The following is an 18,652-nucleotide window of genomic DNA, read 5'->3' on the forward strand; positions in this document are numbered from 1 at the left end:
AGCATCATTTAATTTCCTCTTTCAAGGGGCCTCTCTGCATGGTCCCATAAATTCATTACTCTAAAATTACTTAAATGTTCTGTGTTAATCTAGATTTTATCAACTTTGTGTGTGCTGTAAGGCAGACCTTTAAAGCCACTAACAGAGGCTGGATTATTATTCATACATTTCCAAAGATGGAATTTTTAAAAAAACAACGTTAAGTCTATCAACAAATTGATCTATACAAAATTTTCTGTAATTATTTTCTTTTATTTTTAATCAAGTAGAACATACTGGCATAAACCTATAAAATATGCTGGTAATACCAGCTATTAGGGACTACAGTGGATCCCTCCATATGTTTAAACTGAAATTATTTCATATTTCAAGTAAATCTTAAAATCATACCGAGATCTATACTTTTATTTAAATTTTATCTCTTCACTCTGTAAACGTAATTCTGCACCCTTAGCTAACATTACATACTAAATTATTGCTTGTTAAGACACCATAGAAATGGGACTCTTAATATTTCAACCTGAGTAAGTGTTAATGAATAAATGTTTTTAATTCACAAGATGTTATATCATCTGCAAATTTTACTATTTTACTACTAACCTCTGCATCCAGATCATTTATGTATGTAAGCAGTGATGGCTGGTGGTGATATTGGGTGGGTGGGCTAACAAATGCATTATTCCCATCAATAGTTCACACTGCAGCAACAGCAGCATCACATCCGAGATACCAAGTTACAGCAACAACACTATATACCTTGTTATAGCAAGTGCTCTACAATAACACTATAGAGACGTACCCACAAGAATGGCCTGATGCCAAAAATCTCTCTCTGTATCTTTCTCTCTCTCTCTCTCTCTCACACACACACACACACACCATTTGACTTTTTCTCTGTACACATTAGAACATGCCATTTTTAACAAAAACAAAATATGTAAGGAATCATAGAATGATAGGCTACATGATAGTATGGTATGATAGCAGACATACGATGGGGCAGCTGTAATGAGCGGCGGATCATGGAGGCTCAAATAGCTCCTAATAGTGGCTAGTCACAAGCACCGTTTGCCATTCTTTGAGGAATAATCTGAAGAAAAAATATCCAGCAACAACGTAAACAGTTGAATCAGTCTGATTTTTTAATATTCAACTTGCTGGTGCAATAAGTTAAATTTGAAGAACAGTCAGGGATTCATTTAATGGAGTATTTTCTGTCATTTAGCTACTGTTTTTAAAAGCTTTTAGGGATAGGTCCAAAATCACCTCTTATTTTAACCAACAAAATAAGCCTTCAGTATATCATCACTATATTGGATTGACTGATAGCTATTTGACAATACTAGCTAGCTAACGTTGGTTGACAAATAGTGAAAACGTTATCTAGCTAGAGAGCTAGTGATAGCTATTGTCAGCCATTCTTTTTTTTTTTGCGACTCTACTTTTGCCATGATCATGAGATTATTAGAAGAAATGTGCAAAACAGTCAATAGATGTCAGTTACTTGTATTCTAGATGACAAATATATAGTCTGATACAGTAAATGATCTAGTTTCGCTGGACTTTCTCAGATACTTCTCAATAGTTTCTAATGGAAAACGGCATTCAGATTGACCAGCGAGAAACTATTTGAGTCTCCATAAACCACATGACCGCCTGAGACTTCCGGGTACTTCAACGGCTCTGGGCTGAATGAATTTAGCCCAAATGATAAGCAAATCAAGGGGACGTGCCACGACATCTGTCTCTCACTTGACAATAAGAAGATGAATGGAAGGTGATGCTACTGTGTGTGGGCTGTAAAAAATAAGCCCATTTAGAGATATCCTGTGTTTTTCTTGTGACTGTTTGGTGCTGTTGCTCCTTTAGGTTCCACCAAAAATTTTAAAAAGTTTTTTAACAATAATTTTCTCACCTTTATTGTAAAAGATAGGGAGGGCTTAGCCCTGTTAGCCCATTTATACCAGCCGTCCCTATATATTAAGGAATAGCAAAGGCCCTTTGGGACTCCAGGAATTTACATGTGATACAAGTTAAGCTGACAGGCCTATAATTTCCTGGATCAGTCTGGTCTCCTTTCTTGTGGATAGGTACTACACTGCTATGTTTCCGGTCATCTGGTATTTCTCCAGTTTTAAAATACACTAAAAAGTTCTCTGCCACCCCTCTTGCAGCAAACAATGGGCACATTTGCCAGCTAGCATCTTAGCTTGCTCCTGCTTGTAGCTTGGTTGATTTGAAGATGCTGCAATTCAGCCTCAAATCTAAAACCTCAAAGCAACCAACACAGCAGTAGCCTTATTGAAATGTATGTGAAAATCAAAAGTGATACACAGCTCACAGGGAGGTGGATCAGAGATATTTTGGCTGCTCCAATCAGTGTTCATGTATTGATTGACAGCAGTACTATCAATTACAAAATTGCCAGATTAAGCAGTTAGAATTTCACACATGGGGTTCATAAAGTTTATGAATGCCACAATGTTTTTTTTCTGGACGAAAATAGGTACTATCAGGTTTTAGGCAGGAAAAGACAATTTTGACAATTATTGTTTTACATTTGCTGGTTGTATTATTATTTTTATTAATTCATTTTATTGGGTAGGCATCCTATGGTATTTGCGGGCTTTGTTACTACAAGCACCTCAGGTGTGTAGGCCCCCTATTGCATTTGCTGTTCTTCCATTGATTTTCAGTTCAGTTCTGGAAAAATAGTTTTTTTTAATTAATTTATTTATTTATTTTTACCAAATTTGGTTAAACTTGGATTTTCTGCCATTTTGAATCAAAAAAGCTTAAAAGATTCCTCTGAAACCGTTTGATGTATCAATACACACTTGCACTGATTTGTTCCTTAACATATTCTCTTCTCATACCGAAAGCTGCTACATGATAAATATGTCTGCAGTAAGCCAATAAACTTGCATGTGAGTGTAGCTTTTCACAAAAAAGGTAATAAATCCCAAATCCCAAATCCCAAGGATGAAACTGTGCATTGATCAGTATGTCAAAACTACAGCCCTAAAGTATTGGCCAAATCTAAATATATAGTTGCACTATAAAGCTATAAATATACCCAAAAAAAAAATCATCATTGCTTCACAGAAATTTCTCAAGTGCTTGGCCCCCTGCAGCTATATTTTATTGTTGGGTTTTTTACATGGTGAGAGATTGTAAACATGAACCACCATTGCAAGACAATGACTAGAGCAACTGTTTTATTTCAAGAGGAAAAGTTTTCTTAATTAACATATTTTTGTTTTACAAGCTCTGCAACCGGACAACAGGAAATGGTTCTCAAAACCTTTTGATCGGTGAAATATGGTTGTCCCAGGCAACTGGCCAGCTGTTAATGTCAATTAACATTTTTGTAATAAGGATGTGAAGGGTATAATTGCTTTTGTAAGCTCTGTCATTCCACATCTTTCTGATTTGGTCTTAATTGGTGTTAAATAACAACTGCAAGATATTTGAGAGAAAAAAAAACTTTTTCTGTTCCTAGAAGATGTCATTCCATTTCTAATTCATGTGGCCCAAATTGGATTTTCATCAGAGCACTTTACCATATTATGCTGAAAGCTAGTCCACTCTAAACTCAAGCATGCCTTTGAACACAAAAAGGTTTTGGCAGGATTGTGCTACTTTTCCCCTGACTGTCAATTGCTTTCAGTCCCATCTTCACACATTATAGAGTATCTGTTTCCTCTGTCAAAAGTATTGAATTTCAAACTCATTTTGTCTGTTTCACAGAATGAGGGAGGAATGACCATTATCTTCTTTAATATTCATAGCACTGTAGCCTCTTCCCTGTGCAATCAATACTAATGTACATATTTTCGGAATCTCTACAGGTGGTAAAAATGAATATATACGTTCAAAACAATTTTTTATGTGTAATATACTTTAAAATTAAACAAATACATTGTTATTATTAATTATTATTATTAATATTAATAATAAACATACATCTATAGAACTGGGGGTCCAAACAATGGTCATTGGGTGCTATAGGATAGATTGTCTTTCACATAATGGAGAGCACCCTCCACAAAATGTAGGATCTTGGATGTTGATGTTGCTTGGAATCTTATTGATAATTTTTTCCAAGACTTTTTTACAATTAATTTTACTTATAACCTAGAGCTCCTATAACCACTGGTATAATTTCTGTGGACATTCTCCACATCCTTCTCGATCTAAGTCTCAAGATCGTTGTATTTAGATTTTAGTTTCTCAGTTGACAGACAATATTATTATTATTATTATTATTATTAATAATAATAATAATAATAATAATAGCAATGTTCAACAGTATTATCCAATCATCTAATTTTGAGAATTGCTGTCCGGAAAGTAATCACACCTACAGCAATAATCAAGGACAGGGATACTTTTCTAGGAACATTTTTCTGACAAACTGAAACATCAGAACAACATTTAAAGTTATTTCTCAGAACAGGTTTTGCTTTATCTTGTCAGAATTTACAGTTCAGTGTACAACTCAGTGTAGAGGAATAGCACAGACTACAATCAACATGAATCTTAAGTGGGTATTGTTTTGAAACTGTTAAATGTGAAATTTCCCCATTTACTTTGCTTCCATGTCAGAACATGCGTCATTCTTGCTGACAAACAATTGTGCTCCAGCACGGACCAGTACAGGCTGAACAATAAACAAGTAAATCAGGCCCTACATCATTCACTGCAGTGGTTGCTAGGATACTCCCAGAAGGATAGCATTTAAAGACTTTTGTTGGCCTTGATTTAGTGTACTTTGAAATTCAAGTACTTTGTGTGATATTACAAATGCAAATTCATTACTATCAACATTGTTAAATCTCTTTATTTACTTTGGTCACATACAAATAAATTTTCTTATATATATTGTGTATTGTATTAGATGAATATATTTTCATTTGGATGATAAAACTGTGGGATGTTTCACTGTTCAGTAAGACTCATACAAACAAATTTCTTCTTAGCATACAGCAGATATTGAGGAATAGCAAGCTAATATTTGGCAATAAAAGTCAGAGTTGTTTGAAGCCAAAAAGGGAATTCACATGAACACCTCAGCTCTTAACTTCAAGTGAAATTTCAAAAATATGGAAAAAACTGGTAGCGCAGTTTGGAGAAGTACGAGAGGAGGTGAACTTCATAATTACATAATTATGGTTATATAGTGTTCAATGATGTTCAATCAAAATGTTAATGGTGTGGGGGGAGGGGTTTGGAATACACACAGAAACATTACGGGTTACAATGAATGGTGAATAGTACCAGTTGAGAAGCTTCCTCTACTGTGACATTGATATGCCTGATTCACTGTGCTCAATAGGTGCAGTTCATCATGTCACTGGTCTGACCTGCCAGGGACCATCACAACTGACCATTTAAAAATACACCACAGTGTGCATAGCAAGTTCCCAGATCACATCACAGTAGCCCAGGACCTTAGTAGACTGCCTTTGCACCCTTTCTATCCACCATAGTTTGAACTAGAGCATTTCAAAATTAATATTAATCAACAATGCACAAGCTGTAGATTCAGGCCACCTGGGTTTGCTAACCATGAACTGTGTTGCAAGATGTAGCATGGGTACTTTAAGAGCAATGCATCATGGGTAATGTAGTACTGGAGCAGGGATGCATGCGAAAGAAAGTAATTTGGAAGATGGCAGAAAGTGAGCTGTGCTGGGAAGCAAATATTTTGTTTTGGACTATGTTTGTTTCACGGCAATAAAGCCACTCTGCCTCAAGGTGATCCACAGAGTGCTAGAGTCATTTCTGCTGCTGGCTGCAGGGAGTTAAAGTAAAGTTTTGGGAAGTTACCCTGAGTTGGCTACCCGAGCGGCTAGCACTTTGGCCCTGAAGCCTGCACACAGAGGCTTCCCTTTATGTCCTGACCACGGTTGGGGGAAGATGACAGGAAAGGTAACAACTGTTGTAAAAGTAACATTTGCAGAATCATTCTGTATCAATGCCTGTCAGTGGAAAGAAAACCATGAACCACATGAACTACCAGGTTTTAAAACTATTGTGCAGAGAGGTACATATTCAAGCATATTAACATAGATTGCACTGAATTGTTAAACATGCTGCATTTGTACTTTTGAATGGCTCCAGTCATCTGCCCACCACAACAAGGCTACAGTCTGAATTAGATCTGACATGCCTTTTTTCGCTTATTGTTCTACTACAACAGCCACTCTGTACAAGACACATATCTGGGTTTGTTGATTTTAAAATAGTTTTAACATGTTTGTACAGTTCTATTCAACTGTTTTTGTTTTTGGTTTATATGTTAGTACATGTCCACAACAATCCTTGCAATGTTCTGATGAAAAAAATTTTATTTGAACAAATATTTGATATTTTGAAAAAAATTAAAATGGTATGGTGATGCTAATGACATATCTGTTAAAATAATGTTTTAATGTGTCTGGAGATGGTAGTCAAGGTAGACAGAGCACTGGAGACAGTGCACCAAGTCTCAAAGGCAAAATGCTCTGCTGTACTGTGCCAAACACCACTGTACCCCAAATATCCACAACTACTCTATAAAATTTTTGATCACTAACCCTCACCTTCCTACACAGGGTGAAGCACTAGCACAATGAGAATGAAGATTAGCAAAAATTCCATCAGCACCAGGTTTGCAATCGAACTCACAAGAAGGGACCAAAACCCACTGCACGGCATGCATTTGCTGTCTGCAATGCACAAATAAAGGAAACACTGGTGTAAATGAGGGATACAAAATATATTGAAGGCAGATGCTTCCACACAGGTGTGGTTCATGAGTTAATTAAGCAATTAAAAATGACACCATGTTTAGGGTATATATATGTATAAAATATATGTGTAAAAATGCTGGGCAGGCCCAGTTGCCCATTATTTTGACTACCATGGTTACAGAAAGAGATCTCAATGACTTTGAGAGAAGGGTGATTGTTGGGGTACATTTTCCAAGAGCTTCAGTGGCGAAGACTACTCAACTTACTGATGTTTCACCAGGAACTGTGGTTAAGGTGATTTTGGCATGAAAGTCTGAGGGAAAGATACCATCAGCTAGGGGCAAAAGCTGTGGGCAAAAGCACATATTCCTGTGCACTGATTCCAGATGCAAGGCAAAACAGGAGAACAACTCTGAATCAGTTAACTACAAGTATCAATCTAGGGCACTGATTCCCAATCCTGCTCCTGGGACCCCCCTGCTCTGCACGTTTTCCATCTTTCCCTGCTCTACCTACCTGACTGAACTCATCAGTGGCACTTTTGATTAGCTGAGCACACCTGATTTAATCAAGAGCATGTTAGTCATTTCAATCAGGTGTGTTTGGAGCAAAGATAGATAGAAGATATGCAGGACAGCGGGGCTCCAGGAGTAGGATTGAGAAACACTGATCTAGGGCATGAGAAGGCAGTTTTGTCAAGAACAGCCTTGAAATTCACTGAAAGGGACACTATGGTGAGGTTGCAGGACACCAAGAACCCACTATTTGTGAGAAAAGCGGTGTAAAAAACACAGGCAGTGGTCTACTGAGCACTTCTCTCCTCTGTTCTCAACAAGCTGATTAGTGCACACCAAAAGAAACCTATGGGCCCAATTGTTTGTTTTCCAAAGTGCTTTGTTATTGTGTGGAGTGCATCCACCCGGCATGGTTAAACGTCCATTCAACCCCTTAAAGGGCAATGTAAACTCTAATAAATACAAAGCCTTTCAGAGTGATCATGTTCATCCTGTGGTGAAGCATATCTATCCTCAAACAGGGCACAAGTGGTCACTGAATGATTTCATGAGTATGAAAACGATATCAACCATATGCTATGGCTGCAATGGCCATATGCTATGATGGCACATCCCTCCAAAAGATATCTGGACACTTGTAGAATTTATACTATTGAAGCTGTAGTGATGGCTTGTGGTGGCCCAATGCCCTATTAATACACTTTACGTTGATGTTTCCATAATTTTGGCAGTTACCTATACATTACATAAGGAATTCAGAATAAACAAGTGATGCTTATTACTATGAAATAATTTTTCTACAAACCTGTTCTCTTTAAACTATCAGTAGTCTTGGTGAACAAACTTTGTGAGTCCAGCTGCCCCTGGTGGTAATTGTTGGATAACACAGTTGAGCATTTTAAAATAATAAATGGGGTACTGAGACAATGACGTTGGTACCATTATTTAAGGCAGGGATGTCACAATGTTCATCCCATGACAGACAGAATTATTAGTTTGTGTTGTTGACATTATGGAATATCTAATTAAATCTATAAAAATGCAACCTCTGCTTTGGTTAGTCAATATCATCAAAATAAATCCTTGTAAATTTCCAAGATATGTTTCCTTTCCTAAAAATGCTGAGTTTGATGCATCCAGTCATGACTAGAACAGTTTTAAAGCTTTGAGACAATTCCAAATTGACTTTTTGCCAGAAGAGTCACAAGCTCTAAAAACCTCCATGAATCATCATAATCATCATTTAACAAATAAATGCCTCTGCTATGATGAATGGCCACTGGTAAATTGTGAATCTCAGAGTAAACAATACCCAAGACTTACTTGGGTCTGACATCCTTGTCTTTCCTCAGTGGATGCTTTACAGCTGCTATAGATGCTGATGATAATGATGATGATGATGATGAAGAAGACAATTATGACAGCACCTTATTTCAGCCAAGAACTCTTTGATAATACAGACCAACATGTACTGAACCAAGAGAGTATAATTACCTTCAAATGCAACCAAAAAGCCATGACTTACATTGTCATGGTTTCAGACTACAGTCTCTAGGGCTGTGTCTTATGAAAAGGTCTAAGATGAGTACAAATTTAAAAATTAAACAATGGCATTCACCCAGAAAAATAATGCTAACCCTGCTCATATGCTGCAATTGTCCAGGGAATGTCCTTCTTTTAAAGTACTGCTGTTATCAATAAATGACATACAGGTCTAATAAATACATAATTAAAAAAAAAAAATCTGAATAAAGCAATTTTGCTGTAGTCTCTTGATATTATTTTCAACTCGCTAGGACATAGGAATACGGAAGAATAGTTAGGGAGGAATGCGAAATGAAGTAGTGCACTCCTCCACTTACCACAGTCCACTAATTGTGCGACTGCTTTATTTTAGTATATACGTGCTACACAAGATCGCATTTGTTTTGCACAAATAATACAATGATGATTTATACAAAGCAATGGAAACCACAAAAGCTTTGGGTTAGCGCTGACTTTGTTTAACTAGGTCGTTGCATTGTTACAGTAACGATCAAACTCTGTTCTGCAGCACGGAAAATATCGGTTAAGTCTTAGGTGCTCTGATATAGGCATGCCAAATGTCCACTATAAAAGGAACATACATATGCCGTCAACAGGTGGACTGTATGCTTAAAAGCAACAATGTAACATGGATCCCCCTATTTAACAAGTGTAAGGTTCGGTGTCCTGCGCGCACGACAACACATTCACGCAGCATCTGCTGCTACTGTAGGAACTACATGCTGAAAAAGTCGGGGATAAAATTCCACAACTTTTTGTATAGGTGTCTGTAACATACTTTATCTTATTTAAACACATGGAAAAACTCACCAGATGAAGGCAAATGTGTTCCCTCTCCTGGAAGGAGTAAAAGCACCGTTCCTGGTGCAAACGATTAAGAACTTGGTATTCACTATGACGGCTGCATTCAGTCGTTAAATCCTTTCCCACGGAGTCAATGAAGTCGTTATGGAGGAACACTGGACAGGGTATTAAACAGTAAAGGTCTGCCCATGAGAATATTTCACGTGCAGCTTGATAATGCACATCCACACGGTCCAGGAGATCTGTCAATTGTTTCACGCTCATAATAGGGGGGGTTTATTTTAGATGCCTCTAAATCATGGGCTTAATGGCTATAGCCAAAGAATATACTTGTTTGCTACATATGTTAACAATGGATTGTTGCATTTATTTGGTAGGTTTGCATTTTATTAGCAGGTTAATATTGAATTTGAAGGAAAAAGGATCTATTCTTCAGAATCACTAGACTTCAGACTACTGAATAAAGCTTCTAAAGGACTGTGTTAACTGAACAGTATTAGGTTACACTGTCCTGTCATTATGGATGATGTAGTACTCCTACACCTTATCAAGAACTATTTCTATATTACATAGCAAAGTATTATACATATCAATGAGTAGTGGTGTGTGTTTGATCTACATGTGCATACATTCTCATTTACAAGTATTGTTCATATTTGACCAGTATTAATTGTGGGTTTAAGGTACAGATTCTTATCACACAGGCTCAAGGGCCAGTTATCAAAACACTGTAAAACCTAACAGTATATCTTGTCTATATATAATAAAAGAAGTTAACATAACTTACTCTTGGAAAAGTCATTCCCATCAATTTACCCTAACTCAAAAATGAATTGTTGAAGTAATAACTCAATTGTTTTGAGTGCACTTAAATTTTTGGAGCATTTTAAGTATTGGTGATATAATTCCAGTTTGCTCCATTGACTCATTTTCTTTAAGTTGACTTTATATCATTACAAAAATGTAAGCCTTACTGGTGGTTTGATAATGCTGAGTGGCTTAGGATTTTTCAATTTTTGTTTTTATTTAATTTTATAAATCATCATATTGTACTGCAAAATGCATTGTACATATTGTATTGCAAATGAATTGCCATTTGAATACAGAGGTCAAAAAACAGCAATATGAAATGCAGTCGATTGAACTTTAATTTTAATTTTTAATCAAACTGAACTGAGGACTGCATTGCCACTTTGCATATTGAATTGCCAATTGCAAAATGCATTGCCATTTGAAGAAAGAGGCCAAAAAAACATGCACAGTAAAAAATTGGGTGTTAATATTTCAGTGTTGACTTATTTAAACCCAGAGTGAGTATTTTCAACATTGTGGAGAGTAAAGGCGCTGTAATGGTGGAGTTAAAAGAAAGTAAAATTCTGCAGGCATGCAGTGAAAATTCTACTCTACAGCGTGATAAATACGTGCCACTCTGCTGGTGGCTGATGGATCATTTTGTAAAGCTGCTCTGGAGTGCTGACATTGTCTGTTAAGTAACGTTACTGTGTTGTCAACAACAAATAGCTCATTTTTCAACTTGACATAAATTTAAAAGAGTTGTATTGATGTTAATTGAGGTCACATTTGTTAAGTTTATGTCTAATGTTGTGTTGTCGAGCTCCAATGTGGCGGTACAACATACCGTTACCTAACGGTAACTTCGTTAACTGTTACAATATTTTTTTTGTACGTGTTAACGTCCCAGAGGTCCCCAATGGCGTCCAGGGGTATGGGTGAGGGACGCAACACAAAAGAAAACAACCAACCACCGCTGCCTTGGATGGTGCAGAGACGGAAAAACGCACAGACACGGGAGCAATTATATAAGGGTGTGCGATATATTTAAAATATTTACAAAGCTATTTACAATAACAGATTTACACAGGGAAAGGGGAAAGGAGAACAGACGGTGCCAACAAAAAGAACAAAACAGAAACAGCCCTAAACACCTTCACCCAAAACATACAACTGACTACAAAAGGGTGGCAGAGACAAACAAAAACCTAACGACACTAACTACCTGAAAACAAAACGTTCAAAGGTGGCACCCGCCTCTAACCTACCGCTAAACAAAAGTGAACACAGGGATCCCCACCTTACCTGCCGTCCTCCCACGACAACCGAATGCAACCAAACCAAGACACAATCCAGAATCGAGGTCAGTAAACAATGCAAGGTTAAACACGGTAGGGGCAAGTTTGTAAATCGTAAATGACGAAAAAAACACAAAGGATCAGATTAGCGAGAGATCACTCTAAGAATCCGGTATCTTTAAGTTGTGGCGCTCTGTCTCTGGTTGGCCGGGCCATAACGAGGAGGCGAGACGCAGCGCAGCGGGATACCTGCGTCAGGAGTAGTGAGAGAGGAGAGAGGGAAGAAAACCAAGATGCAGATGGCCCAGACCCCACACGTACAGTGCGCCGCATGTAACACCCCCACCCACAAAAACAAACTTGCCCCGCAGAACAAACAAAGAACACCAAGTCAGGGTACAAGACACAACAAAAAAAAAAAGCAATGGTTCAGGTACGAGATAAGGCATTCGCCAATACAATGTCACAACCCTTCTTGTAGCGGATCTCAAGATAGTAGTTCTGCACGATTAGCGACCAGCACATAAGGCGTTGGTTTTGGTTCTGCATGGAGGCTAAGAATACAATTGGGTTATGGTCGGTGTACACCTCAACCAGGAGGGAACTAGATCCTACATAAACTTCAAAATATTGCAAAGCTAACAAGAGGGCCAGACATTCCTTCTCAAAGGTGGCATAGTAACACTTATGTTTTTTTGAATTTCTTGGAGAAATTGGTAATGGGATGATCAATGCCATCGTCATCCTCCTGTAACAACACAAGCGGTTGCACTGGCATCCGCCTCTAGCTTAAAAGGTCTGCTGTAATCAAGAGCAGTGAGAACAGGTGCGTGCCAGGAGTCTTTTCAGCACGTGAAGTTGCTTTTGTGCCACTCAGGCATCCAGACAAACACATGCGAAGGGCTCAAAAGACTGGTGAGAGGGGCAACTATGGTGGAAAAATTCTGGTAGAAACACCGATAATAACCCACCATGCACAGGAAATGTTGGGGTTGCCATCTCGTATCAGGCACAGGGAAACAGCGGATGGACTCCTTTGGCTTTCACGGGATGCACCTGAAGATGGCTAACTGTCTTGCCCAGGTAAGTTACTGTGGCCTTGCTGAACTCACACTTAGCCAGGTTAAGAGTCAGGGAAGCACAACTCAAGTGGTTAAATATAGTCTCTGCATTCACCTTATGGTAATCCGTACAAAAACGGGCTGTGCCATCACTTTTGGGTAGAAGAATGCACGGTGAACTCCAGGGGCTCGAGCTAGGGCTGGGCTAAGCCATGGTCAAGCAGGTAAGACACCTCCTGGCACATCAAAGCTTCCTTAACTGGGTTCATGCAATAAGCATGTTGCTTAATTGGCCTGGCCCTATTTACGTCAATGTCATGCTCAAGCACACTTGTTTGAGTTGGCACATCATTAAACAAAGAGGGGTACTCTTGTATTAACTGTAGCACGGCTGCTTGCTGCAGGGCATCTAAATGAGTGAGGTGACGGGGGAGCTCCTGTAAAGCGGCAGAATTCTGCAGCCTGGCACACTGCTCCGGGGGATTCCGCAGCACAAGACTATCCGCGTCCTCACCGATAGCCAGCACCGGAACAGTGACTGCAGAGGGAAGAGAAGCTTCCACCTCCGGACACAGAGCTTCCGGAACCTGGCCACGCACATGATAGGGCTTCAGCATGTTGAGGTAGCACACGCGAGTTTGACGCTTTTGGTCAGGCGTCCAAATCACATGTTTCAGAGAGCTTATGGTCCACCACATAAGGGCCAGAAAAATGAGCCTGCAAAGCCGAACCAGGGACCGGGAATAATACCAGAACTTGGTCCCCAGGCCTTAAACAGCGTGGCACTGCTTTCTGATCATAGTGGGCTTTCATTGCTGCCTGCAAAGACAACAAGGATTTATTAGTGTAAGCACAGGCAGAGTGAAGCCGCTCCTTGAACTCGCTAACATAGTCCAGTATGTTGGATGGGGGCTTCGGGGTATCACCCAACAACTGCTCTTTGAGGAGCTTAAGAGGACCTCTCACTGTATGCCTGAATACTAGTTCAGTGGGGCTGAACCCTAGAGATTCCTGTACTGTTTCACAAACAGCAAATAAAACAAAAGCAATGCCAGTGTTCCACTCTTTTTCATGTTCTACACAGTAAGCACGCAGCATGGACTTCAGGGTCTGGTGAAAACGCTCTAAAGCTCCCTGTGACTCTGGGTGATATGCACTTGAAACCTTTTGGTTGATGGAGAGCGTTTGCATAACCTGCGCGAACACTTTGGACCTTGCCTTGATCAGTTTGGTTCAAATGGTTCTCCTATCACCGGTATGGGGTACAGAGCCACAGGGGGAATAGTCTGATTCAGTTTTCCCACAAGCTGGCAAACAGGTTCTACAGTAATCAGCCACCACAGACTTCATACCAGGCCAAAAGAAGTGCCGTAGCATACGGTGGTAAGTCTTAGTGACACCTAAGTGTGTCAGGCAGCACAGGCTAGGACTCAGTCGCAGACCCGAAAGCGCGAGGGTTTCCGGGCAGAATAGTGAAAACACACGGCAGGATCGAAAAACCAGTTCACAGGCAGGGTCAAAACCAGAGAGGCAGTCCAAGGGATAATCCAGAAACGGGAAAGTCAGAACGGGCAGGGTCGGAAAACGGGAGGGCACGATCGGGCGAACAAAGCAAAGCGGCAGGCAAAAAACGGAGTCAAAAACAGGCAGGTCGAATCTCGGAAAAACAGCGAACAATGATAACGGCGGGGACGAAACAGGTAGAAACTACTGCTATGAACTAGCAAAGACTGCACAGCAAGCAGGGTATATAAAGGGACAGAGCGACGAGGGGATGAGATGCAGGTGCGCAGGTAATCAGGCGGAGACAGGGTGGAGAGAAGGGCAGGGCAGAAACACAAGGGAAAAAAAAAGAAAAAACAAAAGCACAGGGCTAGGAGGCGGGAGCACTGACAGTACCCCCCCCCTACAAACGCCACCAGGCGTAACAGTGGGTGAACCAGGGTGCCGGCGGTGGAAGTCCCGGATGAGGGCAGGGTCCAGGATGTCTCTGGCGGGGACCCAACATCTCTCTTCGGGGCCGTAGCCCTCCCAGTCTACCAGGTGTTGGAATCCACGTCCCCGGCGCCGAACCTTAAGCAGACGGCGCACGGTGTATGCCTCCGCTCCGTCGATCAGGCGAGGTGGCGGCGGAGCCCGGGGAGCAGGGCAGAGAGGACTGCGGACGACGGGCTTGATCTTGGAGACGTGGAACATGGGATGGATGCGACGGAGGGAGAGCGGGAGCCTGAGCCGGACCGCTGCAGGACCAATAACCTTGGCGATAGGGAAGGGACCGATAAAACGAGGAGCCAGCTTACGGGAGTCCACCTTCAAGGGAAGGTCCAGTGTAGAGAGCCACACTCGTTGGCCCTGGCGATAGCGAGGGGCTTTGGAGCGGTGACGATCAGCAAACTGCTTAATCCGGGCTGTGGAACGGAGCAGCGCGAGCCGAGCACGTCTCCAGGTACGGCGGCAGCGTCGTATCAGCGCCGCCGCCGAGGGGACGCCGACCTCCTCCTCCTGTGCCGGGAACAGGGGCGGCTGGTAGCCAACACAGCACTGAAAGGGGGACAGACCCATGGATGCAGAGGGTAGGGAGTTTATGGCATATTCCACCCAAGAAAGGTGTTGGCTCCACGCCGTGGGCTCCTGGGATGTCAGACATCGCAGCACCGTCTCCAGTTGTTGATTCGCCCGCTCGGTCTGGCCGTTAGACTGGGGGTGGAAGCCGGACGACAGGCTGACAGTGGCGCCCAGTAGCCTGCAAAACGCCCTCCAAAAATGAGAAGTAAACTGGGAACCCCGGTCAGACACGACGTCGGTGGGCAGACTGTGTAAACGGAACACATGGTTCACCATTAGCTGGGCCGTCTCCTTGGCGGAGGGTAGTTTAGGCAGCGGAATAAGGTGAACAGCTTTGGAAAAACGGTCTACGACAGTGAGGATGGTGGTGTTACCGTCAGACAGGGGCAGACCGGTAACGAAGTCGAGGGCGATGTGAGACCAGGGTCGTCTGGGCACAGGCAGGGGTTGCAGCAGGCCGGCTGGTGGTCGGGTGGTAGTCTTATTCTGGGCACAGACCGAGCAGGCGGCTACGAAGCCCCGGATGTCTTTAGCCATGGTGGGCCACCAGAGTCGTTGACCGATGAATGCCGTGGTGCGACGAGCACCGGGATGGCAGGCGAGTCTTGAGGAGTGCCCCCACTGCAGGACCTGAGAACGAACAGACTGGGGAACAAAAAGACGGTTAGGGGGACAGGAGCTAGGACCCGGTTCGGTCCGGTCCGGAGAGCGGTGCGCACGGTGGTCTCGATGTCCCAATGCGCCGCCCCGACGATACATCGGGCGGGCAGGATGGTGCTGGGCTCCTGGGTCTCATCTGCAGGGGCGAACTGACGGGAAAGAGCGTCTGGCTTACGGTTCTTGGTTCCCGGGCGGTAAGACAGGGTGAAGTGGAATCGGGAGAAAAACAGGGACCAGCGGGCTTGTCGAGGGTTAAGGCGCTTAGCCGACCTGATGTATTCTAGATTCTTGTGATCCGTCCACACCAGGAACGGCAGACTTGCCCCCTCCAGCCAGTGCCTCCACTCCTCCAGCGCCAGCTTGATGGCCAACAACTCCCGGTCGCCGATGTCGTAATTACGCTCCGTGGGCGAAAGGCGGTGGGAGAAGTAGGCGCAGGGGTGGAGCTTGTTGTCAGCCGATGAGCGTTGCGACAAGACAGCTCCCACACCCACATCCGAAGCGTCCACCTCCACCACAAACTGCCGGGCAGGGTCTGGCTGAGTCAGAATGGGCGCCGAGGTAAAACGGGACTTCAGATTGCGGAACGCCCCTTCAGCTTCCGGGGACCAGGTGAACGCCCTGTTGACCGAAGTTAGAGCCGTGAGGGAAGCTGCCACCGTGCTGTAGTCGCGAATAAAACGTCGATAAAAGTTCGCGAATCCCAGAAAACGTTGCAGCTCCCGACGTCTACTGCCTGGACCTTCTGCCGGTCCATCTGCATGCTCCCTGCCGTGACGATGAAACCCAGGAAGGAGATAGTGCTACGGTGGAATTCGCACTTCTCCGCCTTGACGTACAGGTGGTTCTCCAGCGGGCGCCGGACCTGCTGGACATGTTCTGACAGGGAACGGGAAAAAACGAGGATGTCGTCCAGGTAAACGAACACGAACCTATTAAGCATGTTGCGAAGGACGTCTTTAACCAGGGACTGGAACACGGCAGGGGCATTAGTTAAACCGAATGGCATGACGAGATATTCGTAGTGCCTGGATGGAGTGTTGAAGGCCGTCTTCCACTCATCCCCCTCTCGGATCCTAACCAGATGGTAGGCGCTGCGAAGATCCAGTTTCGTAAAAACGGTGGCCCCCTTCAAATGCAGAAGTCAGAAGTGGCAGGGGATAGCGGTTCCTCTCCGTGATGGCGTTGAGGCCCCGATAATCAATGCAGGGACGGAGGGAGCTGTCTTTCTTGCCCACAAAGAAAAACCCGGCCCCGGCAGGTGAGGAGGACGGACGAATAATGCCGGCGGCGAGGGATTCCCGGATGTATTTGTTCATTGCCTCGGTCTCCGGTGCAGACAGGGAATACAGGCGGCCCCTAGGAGGTGACGTTCCCGGGCCGACAGGCGATACAGGGACCAGAGCGTCGCAAGGGCAGTTGGAGTGACAGAATCGACTCCAGCCCAGGATCTTGTTTCCCTCCCAGTCGATGTGGGGGTTGTGCTGGTTCAGCCATGGGTAACCCAGAACCACGGGAGCTTGAGGGGTGTCAATGATGTGCAGCACGATCGCCTCGCGTGGTTGCCGGAAATGAGGAAATTCACCGGGGGAGTGGCGTGGGTAATGCGAATCAGCGGGGCTCCGGTGATGGCGTGGGCCTCCAGAGGTGAATGCAGCGGGATGCGGGGGAGACGTCAATGAAGCTCCCGTTGGCCCCTGAATCGATCAAGACAGAGACCGCATGAGGCTGATCCCCGACGAGCAGGGAGGCAGAGAACAGGGGGCGGATTTCAGGGGACTGGCAGATAGGGGTAATGCTCACCTGTAATCCCCTCGCTACGGGTGAGCGCCGGCTTTTACTGGACAGGTCGCCACAAAGTGACCAGTCTGCCCGCAATACAGGCACGACCTGGTGCTGAGTCTCCTCTGATGTTCAGCGGGGGACAGGCGAGTGCGGTTAACCTGCATCGGCTCCGGGGAGGCAGGAAGCGGAGGCGTGGGGCTTGGTGCTGCGGGCGCTAACGGAAGGGCTCGAGAGGGACCAGGCAGTCCACCGGCAGCTCTCTCTTTACGTCGCTGCGTCAGGCGCTGGTCCACACGGACGGCCAGTTCCACCAAAACGTCGAAGCTGGGGGTAGCTCCCGGGTGGCCAGCTCATCCTTGATGGGTTCTGCAAGACCGTGGAGGAAGGTGTCGTACTGTGCCTCGGTGTTCCAACCGCTGGTGGCAGCCAGGGTGCGGAAATCGATGGCGTAGTCCGACACCGACCGGCGCCCCTGGCGGATCAGCAGCATCTCCCTGGCAGCCTCGCGCCCGTGCCTGGAGCGGTCGAACACCTTCTTCATCTCCTCGGCAAAGGCGGCATAGACGTGGCAGAAGGGGGCATCGGCGTCCCAGACCGCAGTGCCCCACTCCCTGGCTCGGCCTGTCAACAAGGTGATGACGTACGCGATCTTCGCTCGGTCAGTAGGGAACGTGGAGGGCTGGAGCTCGAAGATCAAGGAGCACTGGGACAGAAACGATCGGCAGGTTCCCGGATCCCCTGCGTACGACTCCGGAGGTGGCAATCGGGGCTCCCGGCTCGGAGGCGCGGGCAGGACAGGCGGAGAGGCCGCTGCGGACGGAGGGGAAGAGGATCGGCTGCCCAGGTTGAGCTGCAGCTGCTGCAGCTGTGCAGTGACACCAGCTAGGTTG

General features: G+C 44.1%; 1 protein-coding gene across 1 annotated transcript in view; it reads right to left on the reverse strand.

Moving 5' to 3' along the window:
- LOC118776403 (semaphorin-4D-like) overlaps positions 1-9,656 on the reverse strand; it is a 67,523-nt gene extending 57,867 nt beyond the window's left edge. The window contains exon 1 of the mRNA XM_036526741.1: positions 9,608-9,656. The gene's annotated coding sequence lies outside the window, so the exon portion shown is untranslated. The remainder of the gene's footprint in view (positions 1-9,607) is intronic.
- Positions 9,657-18,652: the final 8,996 nt, after the last annotated feature.

The sequence above is a fragment of the Megalops cyprinoides genome, chromosome 4, assembly GCF_013368585.1.
Source record: "Megalops cyprinoides isolate fMegCyp1 chromosome 4, fMegCyp1.pri, whole genome shotgun sequence".
NCBI classification, from domain to species: Eukaryota; Metazoa; Chordata; class Actinopteri; order Elopiformes; family Megalopidae; genus Megalops; species Megalops cyprinoides.